The sequence below is a fragment of the Humulus lupulus genome, chromosome 4 (genome assembly GCF_963169125.1).
Source record: "Humulus lupulus chromosome 4, drHumLupu1.1, whole genome shotgun sequence".
Taxonomy (NCBI): domain Eukaryota; kingdom Viridiplantae; phylum Streptophyta; class Magnoliopsida; order Rosales; family Cannabaceae; genus Humulus; species Humulus lupulus.
Genome location: NC_084796.1, coordinates 1,349,802 through 1,366,780, shown reverse-complemented (window position 1 = coordinate 1,366,780; position 16,979 = coordinate 1,349,802).

The following is a 16,979-nucleotide window of genomic DNA, read 5'->3' as shown; positions in this document are numbered from 1 at the left end:
GCTACAACTTTTGTGCCCAGGACCCTCACATATTCTTTAGTATTCACTATCAAAACATTGCTCGAATCCATATAAGAGAAATCGAAGATTTCTGAAAGGGGTAACCCTTTGGTGAATTGGAGATTTCACTAATTTCTCCGAAATGTATTACCCTCATGTTCAACTCATTCGATATTTTCCCCCAGGAGATCCCAGGGGTAAATGAATATATTGGAGTAGAAACGGAGCCTTAATTCAACATTTAAAAAAAAAATTCCCCTTTTTGAGGGCAATTTTGACTAGTTTTTTCCTTATATTCGTACATCTCTCAGTATTTTGACTGTATCACCCTATTCAAACCTCGGATATGCACAACATTTTATACATAGAACCCTAAGACATAGGGCTACAACTTTTGTGCCCAGGACCCTCACATATTCTTTAGTATTCACTATCAAAACATTGCTCGAATCCATATTAGAGAATTCGAAGATTTCTGAAAGGGGTACCCCTTTGGTGAATTGGAGATTTGACTAATTTCTCCGAAATGTATTACCCTCGTGTTCAACTCGTTTGATATTTTCCCCCAAGAGATCTCAGGGGTAATGAATATATTGGAGACGAAACGGAGCCTTAATTCAACATTTAAAAAAAAATACCCCCTTTTTAGGGCAATTTTCACAAGTTTTTTCCTTATATTCGTACATCTCTCAGTATTTTGACTGTATCACCCTATTCAAACCTCGGATTTGCACGAAATTTTATACATAGAACCCTAAGACATAGGGCTACAACTTTTGTGCCCAGGACCCTCACATATTATTTAGTATTCACTATCAAAACATTGCTCGAATCCATATTAGAGAATTCGAAGATTTCTGAAAGGGGTACCCCTTTGGTGAATTGGAGATTTGACTAATTTCTCCGAAATGTATTACCCTCGTGTTCAACTCGTTTGATATTTTCCCCCAAGAGATCTCAGGGGTAATGAATATATTGGAGACGAAACGGAGCCTTAATTCAACATTTAAAAAAAAATACCCCCTTTTTAGGGCAATTTTCACAAGTTTTTTCCTTATATTCGTACATCTCTCAGTATTTTGACTGTATCACCCTATTCAAACCTCGGATTTGCACGAAATTTTATACATAGAACCCTAAGACATAGGGCTACAACTTTTGTGCCCAGGACCCTCGCATATTCTTTAACATTCACTTTCAAAACCTTGCTCGAATCCATATTAGAGAAATCGAAGATTTCTGAAAGGGGTACCCCTTTGGTGAATTGGAGATTTCACTAATTTCTCCGAAATGTATTACCCTCGTGTTCAACTCGTTTGATATTTTCCCCCAAGAGATCTCAGGGGTAATGAATATATTGGAGTCGAAACGGAGCCTTAATTCAACATTTAAAAAAAAATACCCCTATTTTAGGGCAATTTTCACAAGTTTTTTCCTTATATTCGTACATCTCTCAGTATTTTGACTGTATCACCCTATTCAAACCTCGGATCTGGACAACATTTTATACATAGAACCCTAAGACATAGGGCTACAACTTTTGTGCCCAGGACCCTCACATATTCTTTAGTATTCACTATCAAAACATTGCTCGAATCCATATAAGAGAAATCGAAGATTTCTGAAAGGGGTAACCCTTTGGTGAATTGGAGATTTCACTAATTTCTCCGAAATGTATTACCCTCATGTTCAACTCATTCGATATTTTCCCCCAGGAGATCTCAGGGGTAAATGAATATATTGGAGTCGAAACGGAGCCTTAATTCAACATTTAAAAAAAAAATTCCCCTTTTTTAGGGCAATTTTCACTAGTTTTTTCCTTATATTCGTACATCTCTCAGTATTTTGACTGTATCACCCTATTCAAACCTCGGATATGCACAACATTTTATACATAGAACCCTAAGACATAGGGCTACAACTTTTGTGCCCAGGACCCTCACATATTCTTTAGTATTCACTATCAAAACATTGCTCGAATCCATATTAGAGAATTCGAAGATTTCTGAAAGGGGTACCCCTTTGGTGAATTGGAGATTTGACTAATTTCTCCGAAATGTATTACCCTCGTGTTCAACTCGTTTGATATTTTCCCCAAAGAGATCTCAGGGGTAATGAATATATTGGAGACGAAACGGAGCCTTAATTCAACATTTAAAAAAAAATACCCCCTTTTTAGGGCAATTTTCACAAGTTTTTTCCTTATATTCGTACATCTCTCAGTATTTTGACTGTATCACCCTATTCAAACCTCGGATATGCACAACATTTTATACATAGAACCCTAAGACATAGGGCTACAACTTTTGTGCCCAGGACCCTCACATATTCTTTAGTATTCACTATCAAAACATTGCTCGAATCCATATTAGAGAATTCGAAGATTTCTGAAAGGGGTACCCCTTTGGTGAATTGGAGATTTGACTAATTTCTCCGAAATGTATTACCCTCGTGTTCAACTCGTTTGATATTTTCCCCCAAGAGATCTCAGGGGTAATGAATATATTGGAGTCGAAACGGAGCCTTAATTCAACATTTAAAAAAAAATACCCCTATTTTAGGGCAATTTTCACAAGTTTTTTCCTTATATTCGTACATCTCTCAGTATTTTGACTGTATCACCCTATTCAAACCTTGGATCTGCACAACATTTTATACATAGAACCCTAAGACATAGGGCTACAACTTTTGTGCCCAGGACCCTCACATATTCTTTAGTATTCACTATCAAAACATTGCTCGAATCCATATAAGAGAAATCGAAGATTTCTGAAAGGGGTAACCCTTTGGTGAATTGGAGATTTCACTAATTTCTCCGAAATGTATTACCCTCATGTTCAACTCATTCGATATTTTCCCCCAGGAGATCTCAGGGGTAAATGAATATATTGGAGTAGAAACGGAGCCTTAATTCAACATTTAAAAAAAAAATTCCCCTTTTTGAGGGCAATTTTCACTAGTTTTTTCCTTATATTCGTACATCTCTCAGTATTTTGACTGTATCACCCTATTCAAACCTCGGATATGCACAACATTTTATACATAGAACCCTAAGACATAGGGCTACAACTTTTGTGCCCAGGACCCTCACATATTCTTTAGTATTCACTATCAAAACATTGCTCGAATCCATATTAGAGAATTCGAAGATTTCTGAAAGGGGTACCCCTTTGGTGAATTGGAGATTTCACTAATTTCTCCGAAATGTATTACCCTCATGTTCAACTCATTCGATATTTTCCCCCAGGAGATCTCAGGGGTAAATGAATATATTGGAGTCGAAACGGAGCCTTAATTCAACATTTAAAAAAAAAATTCCCCTTTTTGAGGGCAATTTTCACTAGTTTTTTCCTTATATTCGTACATCTCTCAGTATTTTGACTGTATCACCCTATTCAAACCTCGGATATGCACAACATTTTATACATAGAACCCTAAGACATAGGGCTACAACTTTTGTGCCCAGGACCCTCGCATATTCTATAACATTCACTTTCAAAACCTTGCTCGAATCCATATTAGAGAAATCGAAGATTTCTGAAAGGGGTACCCCTTTGGTGAATTGGAGATTTGACTAATTTCTCCGAAATGTATTACCCTCGTGTTCAACTCGTTTGATATTTTCCCCCAAGAGATCTCAGGGGTAATGAATATATTGGAGACGAAACGGAGCCTTAATTCAACATTTAAAAAAAAATACCCCCTTTTTAGGGCAATTTTCACAAGTTTTTTCCTTATATTCGTACATCTCTCAGTATTTTGACTGTATCACCCTATTCAAACCTCGGATTTGCACGAAATTTTATACATAGAACCCTAAGACATAGGGCTACAACTTTTGTGCCCAGGACCCTCGCATATTCTTTAACATTCAATTTCAAAACCTTGCTCGAATCCATATTAGAGAAATCGAAGATTTCTGAAAGGGGTACCCCTTTGGTGAATTGGAGATTTGACTAATTTCTCCGAAATGTATTACCCTCGTGTTCAACTCGTTTGATATTTTCCCCCAAGAGATCTCAGGGGTAATGAATATATTGGAGACGAAACGGAGCCTTAATTCAACATTTAAAAAAAAATACCCCCTTTTTAGGGCAATTTTCACAAGTTTTTTCCTTATATTCGTACATCTCTCAGTATTTTGACTGTATCACCCTATTCAAACCTCGGATTTGCACGAAATTTTATACATAGAACCCTAAGACATAGGGCTACAACTTTTGTGCCCAGGACCCTCGCATATTCTATAACATTCACTTTCAAAACCTTGCTCGAATCCATATTAGAGAAATCGAAGATTTCTGAAAGGGGTACCCCTTTGGTGAATTGGAGATTTCACTAATTTCTCCGAAATGTATTACCCTCGTGTTCAACTCGTTTGATATTTTCCCCCAAGAGATCTCAGGGGTAATGAATATATTGGAGTCGAAACGGAGCCTTAATTCAACATTTAAAAAAAAATACCCCTATTTTAGTGCAATTTTCACAAGTTTTTTCCTTATATTCGTACATCTCTCAGTATTTTGACTGTATCACCCTATTCAAACCTCGGATCTGCACAACATTTTATACATAGAACCCTAAGACATAGGGCTACAACTTTTGTGCCCAGGACCCTCACATATTCTTTAGTATTCACTATCAAAACATTGCTCGAATCCATATAAGAGAAATCGAAGATTTCTGAAAGGGGTAACCCTTTGGTGAATTGGAGATTTCACTAATTTCTCCGAAATGTATTACCCTCATGTTCAACTCATTCGATATTTTCCCCCAGGAGATCTCAGGGGTAAATGAATATATTGGAGTCGAAACGGAGCCTTAATTCAACATTTAAAAAAAAAATTCCCCTTTTTGAGGGCAATTTTCACTAGTTTTTTCCTTATATTCGTACATCTCTCAGTATTTTGACTGTATCACCCTATTCAAACCTCGGATATGCACAACATTTTATACATAGAACCCTAAGACATAGGGATACAACTTTTGTGCCCAGGACCCTCACATATTCTTTAGTATTCACTATCAAAACATTGCTCGAATCCATATTAGAGAATTCGAAGATTTCTGAAAGGGGTACCCCTTTGGTGAATTGGAGATTTGACTAATTTCTCCGAAATGTATTACCCTCGTGTTCAACTCGTTTGATATTTTCCCCCAAGAGATCTCAGGGGTAATGAATATATTGGAGACGAAACGGAGCCTTAATTCAACATTTAAAAAAAAATACCCCTATTTTAGGGCAATTTTCACAAGTTTTTTCCTTATATTCGTACATCTCTCAGTATTTTGACTGTATCACCCTATTCAAACCTCGGATTTGCACGACATTTTATACATAGAACCCTAAGACATAGGGCTAAAACTTTTGTGCCCAGGACCCTCGTATATTCTTTAACATTCACTTTCAAAACCTTGCTCGAATCCATATTAGAGAAATCGAAGATTTCTGAAAGGGGTACCCCTTTGGTGAATTGGAGATTTCACTAATTTCTCCGAAATGTATTACCCTCATGTTCAACTCATTCGATATTTTCCCCCAGGAGATCTCAGGGGAAATGAATATATTGGAGTCGAAACGGAGCCTTAATTCAACATTTAAAAAAAAATTCCCCTTTTTGAGGGCAATTTTCACTAGTTTTTTCCTTATATTCGTACATCTCTCAGTATTTTGACTGTATCACCCTATTCAAACCTCGGATATGCACAACATTTTATACATAGAACCCTAAGACATAGGGCTAAAACTTTTGTGCCCAGGACCCTCACATATTCTTTAGTATTCACTATCAAAACATTGCTCGAATCCATATTAGAGAATTCGAAGATTTCTGAAAGGGGTACCCCTTTGGTGAATTGGAGATTTGACTAATTTCTCCGAAATGTATTACCCTCGTGTTCAACTCGTTTGATATTTTCCCCCAAGAGATCTCAGGGGTAATGAATATATTGGAGACGAAACGGAGCCTTAATTCAACATTTAAAAAAAAATACCCCCTTTTTAGGGCAATTTTCACAAGTTTTTTCCTTATATTCGTACATCTCTCAGTATTTTGACTGTATCACCCTATTCAAACCTCGGATTTGCACGAAATTTTATACATAGAACCCTAAGCCATAGGGCTACAACTTTTGTGCCCAGGACCCTCGCATATTCTTTAACATTCACTTTCAAAACCTTGCTCGAATCCATATTAGAGAAATCGAAGATTTCTGAAAGGGGTACCCCTTTGGTGAATTGGAGATTTCACTAATTTCTCCGAAATGTATTACCCTCGTGTTCAACTCGTTTGATATTTTCCCCCAAGAGATCTCAGGGGTAATGAATATATTGGAGTCGAAACGGAGCCTTAATTCAACATTTAAAAAAAAATACCCCTATTTTAGGGCAATTTTCACAAGTTTTTTCCTTATATTCGTACATCTCTCAGTATTTTGACTGTATCACCCTATTCAAACCTCGGATCTGCACAACATTTTATACATAGAACCCTAAGACATAGGGCTACAACTTTTGTGCCCAGGACCCTCACATATTCTTTAGTATTCACTATCAAAACATTGCTCGAATCCATATAAGAGAAATCGAAGATTTCTGAAAGGGGTAACCCTTTGGTGAATTGGAGATTTCACTAATTTCTCCGAAATGTATTACCCTCATGTTCAACTCATTCGATATTTTCCCCCAGGAGATCTAAGGGGTAAATGAATATATTGGAGTCGAAACGGAGCCTTAATTCAACATTTAAAAAAAAAATTCCCCTTTTTGAGGGCAATTTTCACTAGTTTTTTCCTTATATTCGTACATCTCTCAGTATTTTGACTGTATCACCCTATTCAAACCTCGGATATGCACAACATTTTATACATAGAACCCTAAGACATAGGGCTACAACTTTTGTGCCCAGGACCCTCACATATTCTTTAGTATTCACTATCAAAACATTGCTCGAATCCATATTAGAGAATTCGAAGATTTCTGAAAGGGGTACCCCTTTGGTGAATTGGAGATTTGACTAATTTCTCCGAAATGTATTACCCTCGTGTTCAACTCGTTTGATATTTTCCCCTAAGAGATCTCAGGGGTAATGAATATATTGGAGACGAAACGGAGCCTTAATTCAACATTTAAAAAAAAATACCCCCTTTTTAGGGCAATTTTCACAAGTTTTTTCCTTATATTCGTACATCTCTCAGTATTTTGACTGTATCACCCTATTCAAACCTCGGATTTGCACGAAATTTTATACATAGAACCCTAAGACATAGGGCTACAACTTTTGTGCCCAGGACCCTCGCATATTCTTTAACATTCACTTTCAAAACCTTGCTCGAATCCATATTAGAGAAATCGAAGATTTCTGAAAGGGGTACCCCTTTGGTGAATTGGAGATTTCACTAATTTCTCCGAAATGTATTACCCTCGTGTTCAACTCGTTTGATATTTTCCCCCAAGAGATCTCAGGGGTAATGAATATATTGGAGTCGAAACGGAGCCTTAATTCAACATTTAAAAAAAAATACCCCTATTTTAGGGCAATTTTCACAAGTTTTTTCCTTATATTCGTACATCTCTCAGTATTTTGACTGTATCACCCTATACAAACCTTGGATTTGCACGAAATTTTATACATAGAACCCTAAGACATAGGGCTACAACTTTTGTGCCCACGGCCCTCGCATATTCTTTAATATTCACTTTCAAAACATTGCTCGAATCCATATTAGAGAAATCGAAGATTTCTTAAAGGGTTACCCCTTTGGTGAATGGGAGATTTCACTAATTTCTCCGAAATGTATTACCCTCATGTTCAACACATTCGATATTTTCCCCCAAGAGATCTCAGGGGTAAATGAATATATTGGAGTCGAAACAGAGCCTTAATTCAACATTTAAAAAAAAAATACCCCTTTTTGAGGTCAATTTTCACAAGTTTTTTCCTTATATTCGTACATCTCTCAGTATTTTGACTGCATCACCCTATTCAAACCTCGGATTTGCACGAAATTTTATACATAGAACCCTAAGACATAGAGCTACTAGTTTTGTGCCCAGGACCCTCGCATATTCTTTAGTCTTCACTTTCAAAACCTTGCTCGAATCCATATTAGGGAAAACGAAGATTTCTGAAAGGGGTACCCCTTTGGTGAATGGGAGATTTCACTAATTTCTCCGAAATGTATTACCCTCGTGTTCAACTCGTTCGATATTTTCCCCCAAGAGATCTCAGGGGTAATGAATATATTGGAGACGAAACGGAGCCTTAATTCAACATTTAAAAAAAAAATACCCCCTTTTTAGGGCAATTTTCACAAGTTTTTTCCTTATATTCGTACATCTCTCAGTATTTTGACTGTATCACCCTATACAAACCTCGGATTTGCACGAAATTTTATACATAGAACCCTAAGACATAGGGCTACAACTTTTGTGCCCAGGACCCTCGCATATTCTTTAACATTCACTTTCAAAACCTTGCTCGAATCCATATTAGAGAAATCGAAGATTTCTGAAAGGGGTACCCCTTTGGTGAATTGGAGATTTCACTAATTTCTCCGAAATGTATTACCCTCGTGTTCAACTCGTTCGATATTTTCCCCCAAGAGATCTCGGGGGTAAATGAATATATTGGAGTCGAAACGGAGCCTTAATTCAACATTTAAAAAAAATACCCCTTTTTGAGGGCAATTTTCACAAGTTTTTTCCTTATATTCGTACATCTGTCAGTATTTTGACTGTATCACCCTATACAAACCTCGGATTTGCACGAAATTTTATACATAGAACCCAAAGACATAGGGCTACAACTTTTGTGCCCAGGACCCTCGCATATTCTTTAATATTCACTTTCAAAACATTGCTCGAATCCATATTAGTGAAATCGAAGATTTCTGAAAGGGGGTACCCCTTTGGTGAATTGGAGATTTCACTAATTTCTCCGAAATGTATTACCCTCGTGTTCAACTCGTTTGATATTTTCCCCCAAGAGATCTCAGGGGTAATGAATATATTGGAGTCGAAACGGAGCCTTAATTCAACATTTAAAAAAAAATACCCCTATTTTAGGGCAATTTTCACAAGTTTTTTCCTTATATTCGTACATCTCTCAGTATTTTGACTGTATCACCCTATTCAAACCTCGGATCTGCACAACATTTTATACATAGAACCCTAAGACATAGGGCTACAACTTTTGTGCCCAGGACCCTCACATATTCTTTTGTATTCACTATCAAAACATTGCTCGAATCCATATAAGAGAAATCGAAGATTTCTGAAAGGGGTAACCCTTTGGTGAATTGGAGATTTCACTAATTTCTCCGAAATGTATTACCCTCATGTTCAACTCATTCGATATTTTCCCCCAGGAGATCTCAGGGATAAATGAATATATTGGAGTCGAAACGGAGCCTTAATTCAACATTTAAAAAAAAAATTCCCCTTTTTGAGGGCAATTTTCACTAGTTTTTTCCTTATATTCGTACATCTCTCAGTATTTTGACTGCATCACCCTATTCAAACCTCGGATTTGCACGAAATTTTATACATAGAACCCTAAGACATAGGGCTACTAGTTTTGTGCCCAGGACCCTCGCATATTCTTTAGTATTCACTTTCAAAACCTTGCTCGAATCCATATTAGGGAAAACGAAGATTTCTGAAAGGGGTACCCCTATGGTGAATTGGAGATTTCACTAATTTCTCCGAAATGTATTACCCTCGTGTTCAACTCGTTCGATATTTTCCCCCAAGAGATCTCAGGGGTAATGAATATATTGGAGACGAAACGGAGCCTTAATTCAACATTTAAAAAAAAATACCCCCTTTTTAGGCCAATTTTCACAAGTTTTTTCCTTATATTCGTACATCTCTCAGTATTTTGACTGTATCACCCTATACAAACCTCGGATTTGCACGAAATTTTATACATAGAACCCTAAGACATAGGGATACAACTTTTGTGCCCAGGACCCTCGCATATTCTTTAACATTCACTTTCAAAACCTTGCTCGAATCCATATTAGAGAAATCGAAGATTTCTGAAAGGGGTACCCCTTTGGTGAATTGGAGATTTCACTAATTTCTCCGAAATGTATTACCCTCGTGTTCAACTCGTTCGATATTTTCCCCCAAGAGATCTCGGGGGTAAATGAATATATTGGAGTCGAAACGGAGCCTTAATTCAACATTTAAAAAAAATACCCCTTTTTGAGGGCAATTTTCACAAGTTTTTTCCTTATATTCGTACATCTGTCAGTATTTTGACTGTATCACCCTATACAAACCTCGGATTTGCACGAAATTTTATACATAGAACCCAAAGACATAGGGCTACAACTTTTGTGCCCAGGACCCTCGCATATTCTTTAATATTCACTTTCAAAACATTGCTCGAATCCATATTAGTGAAATCGAAGATTTCTGAAAGGGGGTACCCCTTTGGTGAATTGGAGATTTCACTAATTTCTCCGAAATGTATTACCCTCATGTTCAACTCGTTCTATATTCTCTCCCAAGAGATCTCAAGGGTAAATGAATATATTGGAGTCGAAACGGAGCCTTAATTAAACATTTAAAAAAAAAATTCCCCTTTTTGAGGGCAATTTTCACAAGTTTTTTCCTTATATTCGTACATCTCTCAGTATTTTGACTGTATCACCCTATTCAAACCTCGGATTTGTACGAAATTTTATACATAGAACCCTAAGACATAGGGCTACAACTTTTGTGCCCACGGCCCTCGCATATTCTTTAATATTCACTTTCAAAACATTGCTCGAATCCATATTAGAGAAATCGAAGATTTCTTAAAGGGGTACCCCTTTGGTGAATGGGAGATTTCACTAATTTCTCCGAAATGTATTACCCTCATGTTCAACTCATTCGATATTTTCCCCCAAGAGATCTCAGGGGTAAATGAATATATTGGAGTCAAAACAGAGCCTTAATTCAACATTTAAAAAAAAAATTCCCCTATTTTAGGGCAATTTTCACAAGTTTTTTCCTTATATTCGTACATCTCTCAGTATTTTGACTGTATCACCCTATTCAAACCTCGGATCTGCACAACATTTTATACATAGAACCCTAAGACATAGGGCTACAACTTTTGTGCCCAGGACCCTCACATATTCTTTTGTATTCACTATCAAAACATTGCTCGAATCCATATAAGAGAAATCGAAGATTTCTGAAAGGGGTAACCCTTTGGTGAATTGGAGATTTCACTAATTTCTCCGAAATGTATTACCCTCATGTTCAACTCATTCGATATTTTCCCCCAGGAGATCTCAGGGGTAAATGAATATATTGGAGTCGAAACGGAGCCTTAATTCAACATTTAAAAAAAAAATTCCCCTTTTTGAGGGCAATTTTCACTAGTTTTTTCCTTATATTCGTACATCTCTCAGTATTTTGACTGTATCACCCTATTCAAACCTCGGATATGCACAACATTTTATACATAGAACCCTAAGACATAGGGCTACAACTTTTGTGCCCAGGACCCTCACATATTCTTTAGTATTCACTATCAAAACATTGCTCGAATCCATATTAGAGAATTCGAAGATTTCTGAAAGGGGTACCCCTTTGGTGAATTGGAGATTTGACTAATTTCTCCGAAATGTATTACCCTCGTGTTCAACTCGTTTGATATTTTCCCCCAAGAGATCTCAGGGGTAATGAATATATTGGAGACGAAACGGAGCCTTAATTCAACATTTAAAAAAAAATACCCCCTTTTTAGGGCAATTTTCACAAGTTTTTTCCTTATATTCGTACATCTCTCAGTATTTTGACTGTATCACCCTATTCAAACCTCGGATTTTCACGAAATTTTATACATAGAACCCTAAGACATAGGGCTACAACTTTTGTGCCCAGGACCCTCGCATATTCTTTAACATTCACTTTCAAAACCTTGCTCGAATCCATATTAGAGAAATCGAAGATTTCTGAAAGGAGTACCCCTTTGGTGAATTGGAGATTTCACTAATTTCTCCGAAATGTATTACCCTCGTGTTCAACTCGTTTGATATTTTCCCCCAAGAGATCTCAGGGGTAATGAATATATTGGAGTTGAAACGGAGCCTTAATTCAACATTTAAAAAAAAATACCCCTATTTTAGGGCAATTTTCACAAGTTTTTTCCTTATATTCGTACATCTCTCAGTATTTTGACTGTATCACCCTATTCAAACCTCAGATCTGCACAACATTTTATACATAGAACCCTAAGACATAGGGCTACAACTTTTGTGCCCAGGACCCTCACATATTCTTTAGTATTCACTATCAAAACATTGCTCGAATCCATATAAGAAAAATCGAAGATTTCTGAAAGGGGTAACCCTTTGGTGAATTGGAGATTTCACTAATTTCTCCGAAATGTATTACCCTCATGTTCAACTCATTCGATATTTTCCCCCAGGAGATCTCAGGGGTAAATGAATATATTGGAGTCGAAACGGAGCCTTAATTCAACATTTAAAAAAAAAATTCCCCTTTTTGAGGGAAATTTGCACTAGTTTTTTCCTTATATTCGTACATCTCTCAGTATTTTGACTGTATCACCCTATTCAAACCTCGGATATGCACAACATTTTATACATAGAACCCTAAGACATAGGGCTACAACTTTTGTGCCCACGGCCCTCGCATATTATTTAATATTAACTTTCAAAACATTGCTCGAATCCATATTAGAGAAATCGAATATTTCTTAAAGGGGTACCCCTTTGGTGAATGGGAGATTTCACTAATTTCTCCGAAATGTATTACCCTCATGTTCAACACATTCGATATTTTCCCCCAAGAGATCTCAGGGGTAAATGAATATATTGGAGTCGAAACGGAGCCTTAATTCAACATTTAAAAAAAAAATACCCCTTTTTTAGGGCAATTTTCACATGTTTTTTCCTTATATTCGTACATCTCTCAGTATTTTGACTGCATCACCCTATTCAAACCTCGGATTTGCACGAAATTTTATACATAGAACCCTAAGACATAGGGCTACTAGTTTTGTGCCCAGGACCCTCGCATATTCTTTAGTATTCACTTTCAAAACCTTGCTCGAATCCATATTAGAGAAATCGAAGATTTCTGAAAGGGGTACCCCTATGGTGAATTGGAGATTTCACTAATTTCTCCGAAATGTATTACCCTCGTGTTCAACTCGTTCGATATTTTCCCCCAAGAGATCTCAGGGGTAATGAATATATTGGAGACGAAACGGAGCCTTAATTCAACATTAAAAAAAAAATACCCCCTTTTTAGGGCAATTTTCACAAGTTTTTTCCTTATATTCGTACATCTCTCAGTATTTTGACTGTATCACCCTATACAAACCTCGGATTTGCACGAAATTTTATACATAGAACCCAAAGACATAGGGCTACAACTTTTGTGCCCAGGACCCTCGCATATTCTTTAATATTCACTTTCAAAACATTGCTCGAATCCATATTAGTGAAATCGAAGATTTCTGAAAGGGGGTACCCCTTTGGAGAATTGGAGATTTCACTAATTTCTCCGAAATGTATTACCCTCGTGTTCAACTCGTTTGATATTTTCCCCCAAGAGATCTCAGGGGTAATGAATATATTGGAGTCGAAACGGAGCCTTAATTCAACATTTAAAAAAAAATACCCCTATTTTAGGGCAATTTTCACAAGTTTTTTCCTTATATTCGTACATCTCTCAGTATTTTGACTGTATCACCCTATACAAACCTTGGATTTGCACGAAATTTTATACATAGAACCCTAAGACATAGGGCTACCACTTTTGTGCCCACGGCCCTCGCATATTCTTTAATATTCACTTTCAAAACATTGCTCGAATCCATATTAGAGAAATCGAAGATTTCTTAAAGGGGTACCCCTTTGGTGAATGGGAGATTTCACTAATTTCTCCGAAATGTATTACCCTCATGTTCAACACATTCGATATTTTCCCCCAAGAGATCTCAGGGGTAAATGAATATATTGGAGTCGAAACGGAGCCTTAATTCAACATTTAAAAAAAAAATACCCCTTTTTGAGGTCAATTTTCACAAGTTTTTTCCTTATATTCGTACATCTCTCAGTATTTTGACTGCATCACCCTATTCAAACCTCGGATTTGCACGAAATTTTATACATAGAACCCTAAGACATAGGGCTACTAGTTTTGTGCCCAGGACCCTCGCATATTCTTTAGTGTTCACTTTCAAAACCTTGCTCGAATCCATATTAGGGAAAACGAAGATTTCTGAAAGGGGTACCCCTTTGGTGAATTGGAGATTTCACTAATTTCTCCGAAATGTATTACCCTCGTGTTCAACTCGTTCGATATTTTCCCCCAAGAGATCTCAGGGGTAATGAATATATTGGAGACGAAACGGAGCCTTAATTCAACATTTAAAAAAAAATACCCCCTTTTTAGGGCAATTTTCACAAGTTTTTTCCTTATATTCGTACATCTCTCAGTATTTTGACTGTATCACCCTATACAAACCTCGGATTTGCACGAAATTTTATACATAGAACCCTAAGACATAGGGCTACAACTTTTGTGCCCAGGACCCTCGCATATTCTTTAACATTCACTTTCAAAACCTTGCTCGAATCCATATTAGAGAAATCGAAGATTTCTGAAAGGGGTACCCCTTTGGTGAATTGGAGATTTCACTAATTTCTACGAAATGTATTACCCTCGTGTTCAACTCATTCGATATTTTCCCCCAAGAGATCTCGGGGGTAAATGAATATATTGGAGTCGAAACGGAGCCTTAATTCAACATTTAAAAAAAATACCCCTTTTTGAGGGCAATTTTCACAAGTTTTTTCCTTATATTCGTACATCTGTCAGTATTTTGACTGTATCACCCTATACAAACCTCGGATTTGCACGAAATTTTATACATAGAACCCAAAGACATAGGGCTACAACTTTTGTGCCCAGGACCCTCGCATATTCTTTAATATTCACTTTCAAAACATTGCTCGAATCCATATTAGTGAAATCGAAGATTTCTGAAAGGGGGTACCCCTTTGGTGAATTGGAGATTTCACTAATTTCTCCGAAATGTATTACCCTCATGTTCAACTCGTTCTATATTCTCTCCCAAGAGATCTCAAGGGTAAATGAATATATTGGAGTCGAAACGGAGCCTTAATTAAACATTTAAAAAAAAAAATTCCCCTTTTTGAGGGCAATTTTCACAAGTTTTTTCCTTATATTCGTACATCTCTCAGTATTTTGACTGTATCACCCTATTCAAACCTCGGATATGCACGAAATTTTATACATAGAACCCTAAGACATAGGGCTACAACTTTTGTGCCCACGGCCCTCGCATATTCAATAATATTCACTTTCAAAACATTGCTCGAATCCATATTAGAGAAATCGAAGATTTCTTAAAGGGGTACCCCTTTGGTGAATGGGAGATTTCACTAATTTCTCCGAAATGTATTACCCTCATGTTCAACTCATTCGATATTTTCCCCCAAGAGATCTCAGGGGTAAATGAATATATTGGAGTCGAAACAGAGCCTTAATTCAACATTTAAAAAAAAATTCCCCTATTTTAGGGCAATTTTCACAAGTTTTTTCCTTATATTCGTACATCTCTCAGTATTTTGACTGTATCACCCTATTCAAACCTCGGATCTGCACAAAATTTTATACATAGAACCCTAAGACATAGGGCTACAACTTTTGTGCCCAGGACCCTCACATATTCTTTAGTATTCACTATCAAAACATTGCTCGAATCCATATAAGAGAAATCGAAGATTTCTGAAAGGGGTAACCCTTTGGTGAATTGGAGATTTCACTAATTTCTCCGAAATGTATTACCCTCATGTTCAACTCATTCGATATTTTCCCCCAGGAGATCTCAGGGGTAAATGAATATATTGGAGTCGAAACGGAGCCTTAATTCAACATTTAAAAAAAAAATTCCTCTTTTTGAGGGCAATTTTCACTAGTTTTTTCCTTATATTCGTACATCTCTCAGTATTTTGACTGTATCACCCTATTCAAACCTCGGATATGCACAAGATTTTATACATAGAACCCTAAGACATAGGGCTACAACTTTTGTGCCCAGGACCCTCACATATTCTTTAGTATTCACTATCCAAACATTGCTCGAATCCATATTAGAGAATTCGAAGATTTCTGAAAGGGGTACCCCTTTGGTGAATTGGAGATTTGACTAATTTCTCCGAAATGTATTACCCTCGTGTTCAACTCGTTTGATATTTTCCCCCAAGAGATCTCAGGGGTAATGAATATATTGGAGACGAAACGGAGCCTTAATTCAACATTTAAAAAAAAAATTCCCCTTTTTGAGGGCAATTTTCACAAGTTTTTTCCTTATATTCGTACATCTCTCAGTATTTTGACTGTATCACCCTATACAAACCTCGGATTTGCACGAAATTTTATACATAGAACCCTAAGACATAGGGCTACAACTTTTGTGCCCAGGACCCTCGCATATTCTTTAACATTCACTTTCAAAACATTGCTCGAATCCATATTAGAGAAATCGAAGATTTCTGAAAGGGGTACCCCTTTGGAGAATTGGAGATTTCACTAATTTCTCCGAAATGTATTACCCTCGTGTTCAACTCGTTTGATATTTTCCCCCAAGAGATCTCAGGGGTAATGAATATATTGGAGTCGAAACGGAGCCTTAATTCAACATTTAAAAAAAAATACCCCTATTTTAGGGCAATTTTCACAAGTTTTTTCCTTATATTCGTACATCTCTCAGTATTTTGACTGTATCACCCTATACAAACCTTGGATTTGCACGAAATTTTATACATAGAACCCTAAGACATAGGGCTACCACTTTTGTGCCCACGGCCCTCGCATATTCTTTAATATTCACTTTCAAAACATTGCTCGAATCCATATTAGAGAAATCGAAGATTTCTTAAAGGGGTACCCCTTTGGTGAATGGGAGATTTCACTA